Source organism: Haplochromis burtoni, unplaced genomic scaffold (genome assembly GCF_018398535.1).
Source record: "Haplochromis burtoni strain Fernald_Lab_line unplaced genomic scaffold, NCSU_Asbu1 Contig_2, whole genome shotgun sequence".
Lineage (NCBI taxonomy): Eukaryota > Metazoa > Chordata > Actinopteri > Cichliformes > Cichlidae > Haplochromis > Haplochromis burtoni.
This window is the reverse complement of record NW_024582363.1, coordinates 3,320,131-3,336,448: the sequence shown is the minus strand read 5'-3', so window position 1 is coordinate 3,336,448 and position 16,318 is coordinate 3,320,131. Positions and strand designations below refer to the sequence as shown.

The 16,318-nt window shown below is 38.4% G+C and overlaps 1 protein-coding gene across 2 annotated transcripts in view; it reads right to left on the bottom strand.

Moving 5' to 3' along the window:
* LOC102303069 (carbohydrate sulfotransferase 8) overlaps positions 1-13,427 on the bottom strand; it is a 168,094-nt gene extending 154,667 nt beyond the window's left edge. Inside the window, exon 1 of one of the 2 annotated variants that reach the window (XM_005913004.2) lies at positions 12,604-13,427. The gene's annotated coding sequence lies outside the window, so the exon portion shown is untranslated. The remainder of the gene's footprint in view (positions 1-12,603) is intronic. The other variant, XM_005913005.2, reaches the window with a different exon arrangement.
* Positions 13,428-16,318: the final 2,891 nt, after the last annotated feature.

The window sequence follows — 16,318 nt, the reverse complement described above, 5'->3', positions numbered from 1 at the left end:
CAGGATTGCTTTATGGTCAGAGGAGGATATTTACACTAAAGCCTTCCACGAAAAGCACGATTTAATTCAAAAAGGGAAATCACAATACCCTGGAACAGTGCGGTCATATACTAATAACAGCAGTCTCTCAAAAAGAGTTCTGGTTTCCTGTGAAGTCTCATTTTGTAATGACACCCCCACTTCAGCTGTTTTCTTGACATACCAGTGCAAAAGAACTCTCCCTTCTTGTTTAATGAAAAATAAATTAATAAATAATTTTTTGAAAAGTTATTTTCACAAGGCCTTAAATTAAACGGCCTACTACTTTTAAATGACCAACTTAAAATACATTAAGAGATCAATAAAAAGGGGGAAAAAAGAAAAATGCTGATGTTAATTTTGCTCCATAAAGGAGGTTATGACAGGGACCAGTATCACTTGTGTAGGTGTGATATATGGTTTTGACAAAAAATGAAAGCATGCGCACTAGTCAGACTGGTTTGGAGACTTTCTGTCAAACTGGCTTTTATTAGATTCTGTCATGAGTCCCTGTAAAGATAACAATTTTTTCCCAGCGTAAACTAATGTTAGTAACACACATTAATGAACATGCTGCCATATATTAGTGGGCATGACTTGATGATAATTTAAAATGAGTTCTTTGCTAAGAACTGAACAATGTTCATTCCTTGAGATGGAGGCGGGGTGGTTATGTGTGAATGATGATAGGTCAGTGTTAAGTGACCTATGAATCCTTGTTCCAACCATTACAGGACTGAAAATGAGTGAAAAAAACAGTTAATGTTGACCTAGACCTAGAGAAAGCCTGGAAAAGTATTGCTGAAGACCACTTTAAAAATTACCAGGACCACTGGCTTCTTATGAACAAAAAACAAAATATAAAGAAATAAGAGATGGTTCTACATTCTTGCACAATACTGTAGTTTGAAAAGATTTCTTCATTGGATTAGATTAAAATGAAGGAAAAAAGGAATGTTTGCTGAAATAGTTTTAGCGATCTGAAAAAAAGAAAAAAAAAGAAAAGATCAACTGCTCAAATTCACTCTAGATTTGGATCAATCTATTTTGCAAGCTATCAAAACAATCTGAAACTATACATCAACGTTTTTGCAGTGAAAGCACCACCTCTTGGTGACACACTGTAACTGAATAAAATGGTGGATTCATAGTGAAAGAAACTCATGATTTCCTTCCATCACAAGGTACAGTGAGTTTACTTGATGAGCATTTCACCAAGTGTACGACTTGTGTATGTTTATTGAGAAACCTGACTTCAGACACAAGTCAAAACTCTGTGTCTCTGCAGTACAATGTATACTTAAACTTAATATATAACAAATAACAATAACAAATATATACAGCCTGATTCGAGTTTAACTATTTTACAGGAAATATTAAATGGTAATACAGAATGACTTTGAATGTGATTTCTTGGCCAACCTTGTTCCCTGGAGTGTCATTTGTAGCACCTGCTATAATTCCAGGCTTAAATAGCCTATGTGCAGTCACCTCAGATCCGATTAGGAACTGATTAATAGGAGTAGAATGGGAATGTAAATTTTTAATGACCCCATAAATTAATCTTTATTTGTATGAAACAGCGAAGACAAGGGTTAACTTTAGTTTTTTAAAAGACATCCACACTGAGCTTATAGTCAGACACTATTGCTTGAATGCTTAATCTTAAATATTAATAGGAGCCCCTCTTTAAAATTTAATGCAAAGCAGTTATGTTGAGGCAATAATACTCCACTACTTAATGTGCTACCCAGCAAGTGTATATAAAAAAAAGACAACAGTTTAATTTTACTAAATAAGTTCATTAAGAAACAACATGGCTGAAAGCTAATGACTCATACCCAAATTTAATCCAATTTATCTGTTAGCCATAATACTTCAGAATTAGAGCACTCCAACTGTACACCCATACAAAACGTGAGCTTAAAGTCTTTTTCATTTTAAAATTGTTGGAAGAAATCACATATAAAAACAACGTGGCCACAAATCCTGCAAATAATCCTGCCTACAGCTGGTTGATTCTGCCTACATTTGTCGTATGGCAAAAAGCTATTTGAATTTAGCATTGCATATTTCCTCAGATTCTAAGGCCAGTTTTTAAGTACTTTTACTTTGTCAGGACTCCAAGTCATAATTATTTACATGCCAATTATACAAGAGAGCAAAACATGCAGTTTTTGTTGAGCTAAAGAACTCCTTTAAACCACTTCATAAAGTCACTCACTTGCCATAACTTTTCATTAAGTCAAAGAGGGAGCTGACAGACAATCATGTGCAGCTACAATGTAATGAACTCTGTGTCTCTCCTTTTTATTAAAGTTTTCCTAAGGAGCTCTTTTGCAGGTATTAAGGAGGTGAATTCTTTTAGTTTTTAACCTTTCAAGACTGACGTAATTCTTAATGTCTTGTGTATTTTGCTCAAAGTAAATACACTGCTTCTTTGAAGGCATGTAGCATATGCAGCTGAATAAAAGATGTGATTTAAAGCACAGCAGCCCTGTGGCAATAACTAGTATGATTTGATGCTGCACATCAATGATGTGTATAATATTAGCATTGGTAAGTGCCAATATAGTCTTCGAGAAAATCTTCCAGGCCACTACCAAGCAGTTTTCACTGGTATTTTTCTATTTTGCATTTATAATACTGTTGCTATTACTAGAGGCCCTCCTTTTTGAATTTTTATGCAGAAGCAACAAGTTAATACAGTTGGGAGCATATTTTGCACACATAAAAAATGCACTTTATATAAGTGACATTTTCTAGCTAAGTAAGAGATGATACTGGTTAAATAAAATGTATCATCAGCGGATCCAGAAAATGACTCATTTCTAAAGCTAGTCAGTCTGTTTTAAACCCTATTTAAGATAATATTAGGGGAATATTCCAGACCATGTCCACAAACTGGGTGGATATTTTTTTATATAATGCTAGTTAGCTGTCTCAACCTATGGTTCCTGGAATAGGCTCCAACACCCCCTTGACCCTGATGGGGATAAGTGGAAGAGAATGAATGAATAGCTAGCTAATAAAATAGCTAGTTTAATTTCAGTTTCATCGAAAAAAATTTTTAAGATGCTTAATATTTGGCCCTAGCTAAAATTTTACAATTGCTTGAAATTGTCGTAATAAAAAGCCAGATAAAAGATGAGCATTTATACCCATATGCATTTGTACCTAAAAAATCTGCCTTTAGAGAACACAGTCTTCCAAGAATAGGACACTAAAGGCTTTCTGGTCAAAATACAACCTTAAACAATAAAAAAAAAACCCACACGACTTATGTTGTGAAATTTTAATATAAGCAAATATCTTTTCCAAATATATGACATCACAATGTTGAAATTGTTTAGCTGCAATGATGGTTGGGGCAATATAATATTATATGATAATATTTATATTATAATTAAGTAACATCACCAACAAAACAATATCAGATAGTCTTTGTGGCAAATTGTCTGGCCTCCAGTATCTCTTTCAATTATCTTGAATGTCAGTGTCAGTCATGTATGAGACTTGCTCATTGAACCATATGATGACGACAGTGATGATTCTGACTGTATGGAACTTTTCAGGACACAGTTTCAGGACTGAGGCTGTTGTGCTTTAGAATAAACAGTAAGTGAAGCTGGTAATGGATGTTAAATTTTACCCTTTAGCAGTTTTACGTACCATCCACAGCGAATACTGCTGATTTCAGTGCTAGAACACTTTTCTGCCTAGTTTTGATTCAGCTGCTACACACTGAGAATTGTGACTACTTGTGGCTACATGGGATTATGGAAGATCAAAGTGTCTGGCTTGAGTAAGGTGGCCAGCTGGAAACATCACAGAGACTTTCTGTACTTGCTTGAAACCTCTGCCCTGGTCAATATATACTCATCCCACGCCACAACCACACCCCAACCCAAAAAATCCTTTAATCTTCAGTCACCAATTTTACAGCCTTCCGCTGAGCAGATGATTGGAAATGGACACTGATGTGATTTCACTGGCAAGGAAATCAGGTAAGTGCATTCATTAGTCATATGAGGCATCCTGCAGGGTCAAAGAGGGCAGAGAGTGTGGGTAATTAAATGTGGTAAATGAAAGTCTAATTGAATGAGCGACCCTTTGCCTGTGGTTCTTGTTTAATCACATGGAGAGAAAAAATAACAAAAATGGGATTCATTTTCTTTATGAGGGTGGATGTAATTATGGCAGTGCAGGAATTAATCACTTAACAATAAACATTAAATAACAATCAAGGTAGATGTGTTTGTATTGACTCAATTAAAGCAGGAATTCAAGGACTGAATAATAAACAGTTCAATGTAAATGAAACTCTAAAACACCAGATAATATCTGACAATAGAAGGATTTACCTCTAACAAATAATATTAAAATGCATTGTGTCAACAGTGAATTTGTAGCAAATGCACCCTAAAAATGATGGCTTTGTCCATTCATTAAAGTAATATAACACTGCCATGCTGTATTGACTAATTTGGTAATAATTCTTGAGAGGATGTAGGGAACTTTTTCATTTTCCTTTTTGATGATTGATATTCTGCTAAATCTCAACAAAACTAAATCTCACATAACACAGCCACCATATGGTCTATTGTGGGATCATCGTGTGATGAACAATGTACATAATTAATCACTAAGCTACTAAGAAATGTGGTCTAAATAGAAAATATAAAGTGAACTGCACTTATATATTGTACCTTATAAAAAGCCATCTGATCACAAACAATCAATCCGTATACATTATTTAAAAATTACACCGGATTTTTACGTAATTCAAAGGAATATCTTTCAGCCAACTTAACAAAGTCTGGTTACATTGAAATGATTGCTATTGTTGCCCTATGAATACAATATTTCAAAAAGAGCTGTGTGAAGTAGGTGCTGATTAAAGGGATTTGAATTGTATTTAAGACATTGTGAATAGTGAAAGAATGTTATGGGAGGCTGATGAAATGATTTAATGCATTTAATCAGCACACTATTGATAATTTACAAAGTCTTTCCTTGCATGGACCTGCAGCTTATTTTTATATACTTTTTATAAGCAATTCCAAAACTTTTCACAATCTAAATTATATAGAAGTTCTTTAAGTTTTAATCACTGATTTCAATTCTTTTTAATCGACCCACGTAACAAATGAAGGCTTGAATGCGTTGTCAAGTCTTAAATGAAGTTCTTGGAGAGTAAGATTTGTGGAATTAACTCAAGCTGCAAAACTCTGGCCTGAGCTGCAACCTGGTTCCAGAAGGGTTAACATCTTAGGTGCCCTGTGGTGTGGTGAGGTGCTGGCAGCAAGTATGGCCATGTCCTTCCATGGACTTCCAGGCACCATGCTGTCTTTGACCTCAAAGAGCAACTGCCTCGATATCAGCCTCTGAAACAGTAACCTTGTCAGCCCAGGACAAGAGGCTGCTTCTAACCCCTGGGGTTCTATGAGTTAATCCACGTCCTCCAAACTTTTACAGAAAACCCCAGATGAAACTGCTTCTCCTCAACTGTTTTTTTCTGCTCCAAGATAAATGAGCACTGTCACTTCTCTGCACATAGTGTGGTAGCAACAAGGGCAGTGACTCTCAGAGAAATACTGAGATCATAAGCCAACCCCTGAGCATCCCTGCCCCCAAATAATATTCTGTTTTCAATTCATCAGCCTGTCTTCTTTATGGATTTGATTTCCAGGCGACAGGTATTTGTGCACTTATAACGTGGAACATAACGGCCTTCACCGATACTCCCTAATCAAGATTTAGAACCTTTTTTCATGTTCTTCACTAAAATGCTTGAGCAATTACTATATTGTATTTAAGACATCCAGAAAGACAAGAAATCAGTGATTTACCAGTAGTCACAGGACTGCATGGTGTAATTAGATCTCTGCTGCTTTTATTGTGGTTTCAATCATTGCCCAAGGATAAACCATTTATAGACCTAACCCTTTTCAAAATGATACCTTAAATTTAATGACACTTGTAAAAAAAGATCGCACTGGATTCAGTGGAAAATCCCTGATTGCAGATGCACTCTTAAGTGTCCCCATCAACAACTATTGATTAAGGTATTTTATCTATAACTGCAGAGGAGTCACAGGCCTGATGATCCCCTCCGCTTACACTGAGTGCTACAGTACAAACAGCAGTGAGATAGTGGCCATAGGAGGATAGGATCATTCTGCTGATTGGATTTACAATGACAAACATGTTTCTCATTTGATTTTCTCTGGGCTGCTTGCCATCCGTTGCTTGATAGACGTGCTCTGTATCTGTGTACGTGCTTCTGTTATTGTTCAGAGATATTCGAGTTGGCATAAATGTTCTCTCTCTCACACACACACACACTTTTCTCACTCTCTGTTTCATCTGTCCCTCACTTTCCCTCCTGCATCTCACATAACAAGATGAACATTTTCACTTTCTCTCCTTACTCAGAATCCTCTCCATGCCACCTCCCCCTAATCCTTTCATGGAAGTGACTCACATTACAGCATTCTTCAGTTTAATGCACTTTAATAGCATTAATATCTGCTTTTGCCTCTTCAGCTGCAATAAACACCCCTTACATCTTAAGAAAGCAGCTTAAGAGCAATTGACATGGCTAGTGTACCAAAACAGAAACGTACCTCGGGTGAAAAGCAGAATAACTCATTGTTAAAGAGTAATCTGCTTTTTTTTAATGCATTGACACTGGCTCCGCACAGCGTGGCACATAGTGTACTGTAAACAGACACTGAGGGAGCTTAGACAGCCTGCTCCCTGTAGTCCTTCCTACTCACTCTCACAGTGTGGAGGAGGCCTGCAGATACGGGAAGAACAAGCGTCCCTGCCACCTTCTGTGCCACCCATGTTGCTGCTGCAGTGACAGCCAAGGTCAGCTCAGGAATGACAGAGGCCTCCTGCACGGAGATAAGACTCTCACAAACATCTGAACCACAGTGCCACTCTTCGAAGGAAAGCGAATCCTGCACTTGAATTATTCATATGGGTCTCCCCCACCCTAAATAACAGCCGGCAAGCATTGTTTGACATCCCGAATGAATAATTAAGGGCTGACCTTTTGTTCCCATTAGAGGTGATAGGTTGATAGTACCATACTTTGCGGTTAATGCTGCTAGATGATGTGAAAGTGCTGTGTGCAAGAACTATGAATTCTTTGTATGAAAATGAGTCAATAAGCATAAGCAGTGATGCTAAGAAAGAGACACATCACATCTCTGTGGAATGCACTGATGTACAAAGACATAGATGCAATCTCTGCTGGTTGTTTCTATAAAGCATAGCCTGAAGTCAGTCTTTGCCATTGCTTTCATGTTCTCATAAGAATTGTGCCATAGTTTGTCCCTAACATATCAAAAGAATTTTCATGATGCCATCCTAGACCTGATAATCAGCTCTACGAATCAGAAATTACACATTAACAGAAAATCAATCCCAGTTTGGCCTGCTTGCAGTGACTGATGGTCTATTCCCCAATTTTGTATCTCAAAGAGGTCATGAATCATAAATCCTGACCACAACCCAATCTATAAAGTAGAGTCAAAATGTTTGAAGTGGAATGCTTGAAGAAAAGCTAACATAGCATGGCTAATACTCTTTGGAAGCATCTGAATTGTCATTTAATGCAAAGAGTTGGTAAAGTGAATGAGAATGTCACTTTTGTGACATTCTCATTGTCACTTTTCTGACATTCTCATTCATCTTGCTTTTATATTTTATTTTGTTTGATTAAACATGTGTCAGGATTTATTTTGATAAAAAAAAAGGTTTTGACAACTTGATATAAATTTTATTGGGAAGAGCATGAGATATATGGGGTGGCTCAGCTGGTAGAGCAGGTCACTTACTAATTGAAGGGCTGATTGTTCAAGCTCCCTGTGCTCCACTCCGAATGACAAATATTTCTGGCCAAGATACTAACCCCAAGTTGCCCGTATGAATGTGTGCGAATGTTAGAGAGAAAGAGCATACAAAAAAAGGTGCTTGTGTGAATGAGGCAAGTTGTGTAAAGCGCTTTGAGTGCTCAGATAGAGTAGAAAAGCGCTATGAACCATTTGCCATCTGAGTCTTATCTGCTCCACTCTGTGTCTGTGAGGAGGGGCACGCACAGTGACACAAACACACACACAGCAGAATAAGAGAGGAGAGGAACAAAATTTCCCACTTAGATCAAATAAAGAGTGAAAAATAAATTAGGTGTATCATACATACAGCTATCTTTTTCATAAAGAGTTTGTGGCCTCAATAACTATTTAATAATTTTCAGTTTTGTAAATTTGTATATCCAATTTTTCCCAACTATATTTAATTCAAATCTGAAATTGTCTTAAAAGTAAGAGAGTAATGTCCATCTCAGCACTCAAGCTTATCTTTTCAACGTTGGTATCACAATCATGGAACAGGGATAAAAGCTATATGATATGCAGGCTGTAATCAGTTGAGCCATATTATCCAATGCCTGCCACTAAATCTTTTTCTTCTTGTTGACTGAGCATTTATACACCGAGTGTTGTCCTTCCTTCAGGCCAAAGATGAAATAATTGGGAGAATTTAACACATCCCATCCATTATTTTAAGAAAGCATTTAGAGCACACTAATGAGCCACACTGCTGCACTGGATGGCACCTCCTTCTGGTAAGGAAGGGACAGACTTATGAAACTGGCTGTTATGCTATATTTGTATTATTTTCATGTTTGGCAATACATCTTCAACAATAATGTCAGTGAGTGAACACAATGTGCAAACATATTGATTAAATCCTTCTTCAGGGTGTGATACAGACTCACAGCGTGCCTGGGTATTGAGAGGGGAGACAAATTATTGGTTTTGACATTTTCATGTTTTTATTTTTGCAAAAGTGAGAAATATGGAATAAAGGAAGAATAATAGAAGATTGAGCAAAGCCCCTTTATTTGTTTCTTATATAGAACTTTTTGCACACAATGCTTCTTTTACTGAACTGGGCTGAAGGAACGGATTTCGGTTCCTTCACAGTGTAAAGAAGAAAACCAGAGCTGCAGTAGAGCCGCAGTGACACACTCAAGGAGAGAGCGACTCAGAGGCGAGCACAGATTCCTAGTTTAAGAAGTGAGAGAGAGACTGGGTGCTGTAGACAGACCATATTTATAGCCAGGGATAGGAATAATTCATTGTGATCAAAGTGCAGATCATGCTCCATTCCATCACGGAGCAGATGTGGCAGAATAAAAAGAGCATGCTTTCTCTCCATCTGCTCTCTAGCGGCTTCCCAAATGGAAACAGTGAGGCAAAGTTATCTCTGTGAAGCCGTTGTGTGTTTGTCGTCATGTGCTCTGTGCGCATTCTCAGGTGGCTTTTACTTCAGAAGGAGAATGTGTTACATCAAAGATGTAAAATGCGCTGAAAAAAGGATTTAAAAAAAAAAAGCCTGACACATGCAACAGATCTTCTCCATCATAGTGGGGCGTGAATATCAGATTATGACCTTTGAGAAAGAGGTCATCTGCCTGGAGCCTTTTGCCATAAAGCATATACTCAGAGAACACTGAAAGTCACATTGCTGCTGAACGAGTGTGTGAAAAATGGTAAAACGCAGAGTCAGAGGTTAGAGCTGGCTGAATGAAATGCTGAGATACTTTTTTTCAATTGAGGTAAAATTCCATTTTACTTGTTTTTCTACGCAGCCTTCATACACCTCTTAGTATCATCAGTGAATACTAGCATCAGTATTAACCCTCTCAGGCTCAAATTAAACTTTTTGTTGCTAATGCACAACCAAGACCTGCAGTGGTACTTCTGAGTAAAAAAAAATCATAAAATATGTATGTGGGGTAATCAGGTTGTTAGTTTTTAACTGTTGCAAATCGGCAATGCCTGCCTCGAGAGGGTTAAGACCACCCATGTACAACACTCTCCTCGCAAATACAAAAGCAAGCATCCAATCAAACCAGTGTTTCTCTCACCCTTCATACTCTCATTTTCCAAGGGACACACGTGCTCCTTTTTCTTCCTCTTATTTTGTTTTTGTCTTTTTTTTACTGAGTAATGCTTTCTCTGCAATCATACACAAGCACAAAGATACACACATGCCTGCTTCTTCCAGTTTCATTTTCTCTCCCTCCCACACACCGACACATACACACAAGTGCCTGTTTCTTTTTTCTTTCATTTTCTGTCTCCAACCCTTTCTGCTTCTGTCCCTTCAACACTCTCACTCACACACAGACACACACACACAGCTAGAGAAATACACAGTTGCATACATACACTAGCACCAGCACACAGACATGCAAGCTCCTTCATCTTCTCTTTCATTTCTTCTTCCACCCACACTTTTCCTATCACTACTTCCATGCATGCGAGCACACACAGAGGCGCCTGTACCATTTGCTCTCAGTTTCTCTCTCTCGCTCTCTCTCACTCACCCTTTCTCTCCCAAACCACTCCTTCAATACACACACACCCTCACATACTGTATATCCCTCTTTCTTTCTATCGTTTACTGTTTCTCTCATCCCGTCTGCCTCCCACAATCACGTACACACACCACCGGCAGTCCAGCTTCCCGTACACCCAGCTGGGCTTGGACAGCACTCTTCCTCTGGCCTCTCTTGGCCATCTGGAGTGCAATGTCCCTGCTCTGCTGGTCCTCTGCCAGCCACTGAGCCTCCCAGGATGAACGCAGCACCTTCAAGCACAATTTGTACGCGTCAAAGCTCTGCTGTGTGTCCAGTGACCCAGCTGAGTGAAGTCATTGAGTCTTGCATTTCCCACCTCAAAAGAGACTCATTCTGCTTTGATGACACCTGCACTCCCAATCTCTCTCGATGGAAGACGGCACAGTAATTGATTAAAGCTGCTGAGCAACCTTACTGGCAATTACAACTCTGTTTATTATCTTGTGGAGGGTCTGAATCTTTGCATGAAGAATGAATAACAAATTCTGACACAGAGGTCAAGTACTTCATTCAGCCTTGCAGGTACAAATACACCTGCCTTCTGCTCAGATTGTAAAGACATGTTAGAATTAGGGAGAGAGGATAACAGCTCTTCTAGTAAAAATATACAAATAATAACAAACTATCTATTAAAGAGCCACGGAACACAAAAAAGCTGTGTTGTAAATTTTTAGCTAGCCATCCAGTTTTAAAAGCTTATCAGCCATAGCTTTAACTTCTGAGTAGTCTCCTTCAACACCGCAAAAAGTCCTCTGACTTTGTAGGATATTGACTTAGTGTCTCAAATGCAAGAACGTGCCTTTGAAATTAAGGCGTGCCTTTTGAAATTAATCACAACTTAAGTTTTTCCACCTCAAAGAGGCTTTGTTCTGCTTTGATGACACCCACGCTCCTTCTCAGTCCAACAAGGTACTTGATTAAAGCAAGTAAGTCACAGCTCTTGCAATTACAACACTCTACAAGTTCTTTCAGATGTTAAACTTTTAACTGACCACATGGTTTGAACATGCAGTCTCTTATACAATCAGTTTACAACATTTTATTGGTCTGATATGATATTGTTTATTCAGATTTCTTTGGACAGTGCACTGGAAACATCAAGCATTTGAAAGCCACCACAAACCTTAAAGTTATGTTAGGGATGATTATGTTAGAACAATCTCTTTTGTGCTATAAAAGTGACATAACCCAAAAATACAGCCCTGAAGCCAGTTAGCGAGCAGCGGCTATTTTTATGGTCTAGTGAACACACCAATCTTAATGTGACACTTGAACAACAGCACACAATCTTTTTTCACTTGTTTCTATTTCCTGGTTATAGTCCAGCCACATTTTAACATGATATAACAAAGGTAATCTACTCATAATAGTGGTATGAATTTCTAAACCTCAACACAACTTTTAAAGTTTTCCCTTACAAACACTGAATGTGAATTGAGTTTTGAGGCACATAGTCATGGTATGAAACAAACAAACAAACAACAACTACAACTACTGTACAGGTACCAGCAGCAAAATGAAAGACCAGCACAAACTCCTGCTGTTCCAACAGAAAGCACCATTACTAAGTACAATGTTTCCCATGCTGCAGTGGTAAAGTATATGCTGTGTTTTCTCACTCTAATAATACATGTTTCAAAGAAGGAGTGATGTGTGAAAATGTCTGACAGCACAGAAAACTAAGTGCACAAGCAGTTATAAAGCTATGTTTTCATCATTTTTAAACACTTTCTGAAGCAAGTAAACTCTCTAGTGCACTTGAACCTAAGGGTAAATTAACGCAATATAGAAAACGAAGTCCCTCGAGCTTTTAAAACAACAATGAGGGGGAAAGAATTTAAATCAGATTAAATTTAGAAAGTATCTAATACTGACAAGCATAAAGGACAGACAAACTGCAATACGTTTCCACAGCTGGAGAATGTAAGCTAAACAATCTAAAGACGCATTGATTATGAAACTTTGTTGCTATGGTAAAATCGGATCAAACTTTAAAATAAAACGTACGCATCAGAAACTCGGGACAACAGATAAAGACGCGATTAAAAAAACGGACGCTAGTTCATGTGTGGCCGTGATACAGACATAAATGAAAACAGCGTATCTTCATTACATTGTAAGGCACTGTACATCACTGCACTTACCTTGCCACGGCTCCTCAATACAATGAAGCTCAGAAGCAGGTGACGAAGTGAGAGATTCCTCCTCTTGTTCACTAGTTGATCAGCCAAGTCTCTGTTTCAGCACCACGGAAAGCGCGTCCGCCTCTTTGGGGAAATGATGCAAGTTTACGGTTAATGCCGTGAAAGCATTGAATGTGCACACTGAACACGTCTCCTTCAAGTTTGATGCCACCTCGTCGACTCTTTTGCTGGAGCAAACATCACTCTCCTTGCCTGACGCTTTTAGGATGAGTATGGCCAATCATAATGCATCTCACTCTTCACTCTCACATCTTTGCGCATCCCCAAAGAGTCTCCAAGGACCGGTTCTCTGTCTGCCTCTGGGCGGGCACAGCTGCGGTAACGGTGATTTTAAGAGGGGCTTCTCCTGCTAGTGCAGCACATCTTCATTTGCGGTCTTCTCTTTGTCTTCACGGCGATGATACTGATAAAGATGGGGCTGCAAATTTTCACGCGCGCATCGTCTGGTAACGGGAGCGGAGCGGAGGGAGCCGGGAGCAGGAGGAGTGTCTCTGACGATCCGAGTTCATTAAAGACTCTTCTAATATGGATGAGCTACGCGTCTCATCGTTATTATTACCCTTCTTTTCTTACCAAAGGATGGGAACATGGCGCTGAAACTGTAAACTGTACGATATGAGCTGCGATAGTAAATGCGACTCGGCTACAGTAGAGGCGGCATAGAGTTTGATTCTCCTTTATCAGAGAGACTGAGCTATATTAATTTATTGAAGTCCAGGATTATTGATACTCATTCTTTATTAAGAAATCATTAACAATAATGCAGTAAAAGTGCCACGTTGTCAATTTGTGTATGAGTTTGTTTGTGTCTGAGAATGACTTTCTGACTTTCAGATTACGGATTAGTGATAACGTTTAACTGAGGACACAGTCTGGATTTTTTCCTTCTAAATTCTGCGTTTTCTAGACAAATAGGCCTAACATGACTGCTGTTTTCACTGCTGGGGAAAAGTTACTGACATGACCCAAAAGAAAAAAAGATACAAACAATAAAAACAAGAGAAAAAGGGTGTCGGCATTGTGAGAATTAGTTATTTTATAAGTATATGGTTGTCTATGCCACTTAATTAAGTCACTGATATTGCCTCTTCCAGAAATAATCCTGTTGTTGGCTGACATTAAAATATATTTTGGTGGTCTTCCTGCTCAGTGTACAGTTGACTGATTTTAGGTCCCGTTAGTCTTTTTATTGTGAGAAGATCAAGGTGCCACTTCAACAAGTTGGCATACTAAATTAAGCTAGTTTAAAATATCACAGCCCCCAGCCAGTGCGCATTCATCAGCCTCAAAAAAGCACACACGGTAAGCTATTTAATCTTGCACTGATTTGAACTAAAAGATTTTGCCCAGTCATTTTCTCTGAGAAAAAAAAGGATTCATAGTTGGAAAAAATAGAGCTTTAATGAAAAGAAAAAAAGCCCCGTGGGATGGATATCAAAAGCCAGTGGATGTGCATAATTTATCTCAGACTATTTCATAAAGCCCTGCAGAAGGGATTTTTAACCTGTTTTTTTTTTTTACTATTATGAAAAAAACCCTTCTAATATTAGCACTGCTCACTTAGCTCTACTGAGGCAGAATGTTTTCGAGTTTTGTTTCCTAAATGACAGCCATGTGAAAACCTCATTTCACAATCCTTTGAAAATCTATGACACCACTGTCATTTAAATCTCAAAGTGCCAAACATGCTCACGGTTATTATCTGACATGATCACGGAATTTATGTAAAGCAATATTTAATTGTCACTATTTCCATCTGTCATGTTTACAAACACAAGTTGAGCATTTAATCTTGAGACAACACACATCCTGTATTTTGACTGTGTTGTAAAGTAGCTTATATGAAATATTTCAAGTGCAGTGGGCTGTGAACAATGCTCTTGTTCAGATAAATATTACACATCCTTGCACACGTCACTGTGGCTTTGTGAGAACGTGGCCTTATATCAGGGTGTGGCTGCAAAGAAGCTTGTGAGGCTTCAACCGGCACAGCTGACACATTAACTTGCTCCTCCTGACTTGAGCACATCCCCCTCTGCTGGTGTTTGGCAGCAAAGAAAATTCTTCTCTTGACTTGATTTGGCTGCAAGGACTCTGGGTACAAGTCCAAGAACACTAATTCAGACCCACAGGAAGGCTTTTCTACCACTGCAGTACATGCAGGGTTTATTGTGAAGCCTTTTTTAAATTACAAAGCTGCTGCATGTATGTGGGACAAAACATCGCCGTAGTGCTGAAGATCTAAGACGCACCAGCACAGCAGCTGCAGCTTGTCTCTGGTGGGACTGTGGGCCATTTGTTGTGTGGGGTATCAGCAGGCCTGACTAGAAAATAAGCTGAAAATGATCAGTGTTGCCTATTTTGTAGCAGCAAGGGTGGGAAATCTCTGTATGGCTATGAAATACATCCTTTACTAATTAGATCTATGCCAAAAAATAGAACAGATTCTGGGATCAGATTACCCTGGAAAGCATTATTTTACACCCACATTGTAAAATGGATAGAAATGTTATTATTTTGTGCTCCAGATCAATGATTGGACTATAAAATATTCATGGTCATGTTTTAAAGACTTTGCTCAAGAAACAAAATCTTGAAGTGTACAGGATCATTTAACAGCATCTTGAAATGAAAATGTCACCATTTGTTTTAATGAACATATAGTCTGTTGGACAGTGAGATTCTGATGGATTTTGAGGGTTGTGAATCTTGACACAATTCCCTGTCCAAAAGACAAATAACCTCCTCGTGGCACACTCATCAGTTCCATCCTCTGACTCCTCATTTCTCATCCAACTCTGACATCTGGTGTTACTCACAATCAATAGTGCTGGGATCCAAAGTCTGCCCAGAGCAAGAAGTTGCCTATTATATAGCACCTACCAAAATTTGTCAACACCATGGTAAAAGTATGTTTTTGGTTTGTTGAGTTGACCACAGAGTTTTAGTTCATCATTTATGGTACATGCATTCAACTGAAATGTTCAGTAGGTTAAAAAAAAGTGTTATTATTCTGAGTGCTTAACAATCAGTGTCTCACACAACAGCTGGTGTGCTTAACCTCTGAAACTCGCATTCACACCTTATTCATTCATCTGTTTTCACCTGTCACTGATTTGTAAAATATAGATCTTAAGCAATGAATGATTCATTACAGTCTGACAGAGAATGTACCCCAAGGTTCAATATTGCCTTATATAATCTTCCTCAAATTTATTATGGACTCAGCAATGGCATAACTCTGTAGCACTCTAAATTGCTCTTTTGGCTCCACTGCCCTGTGATTGATTATGATAAATGGGCATAAGCAACAGTTTAATGAATTACATCAGGCAAAATAAATTCACGATTCTCCATCTGAGCAGGCTATTTTATTTGTTGGTATTGACTGGTAGCACAGCAATGTCTCCAATTCTGACATTGGTCAAACCCTCAAGTTCCCTGTTCACTCGGGTTTTCGGTGAACTGGTGATTTATCATTGAGAAGCAGCAGAAATGGAAGATTTAGCTTGCTGAAAAATTGAGGGCATCAAGTTTTCACAGTTATATCCAAGATGCAAATGATCATACTGCAAATGTGCATGTGCTTGGCTTAAACACTGCACAGAAGCACCATGTAATTAGATTGAGTCAGCAGAGAGGGTCTGCAATATAG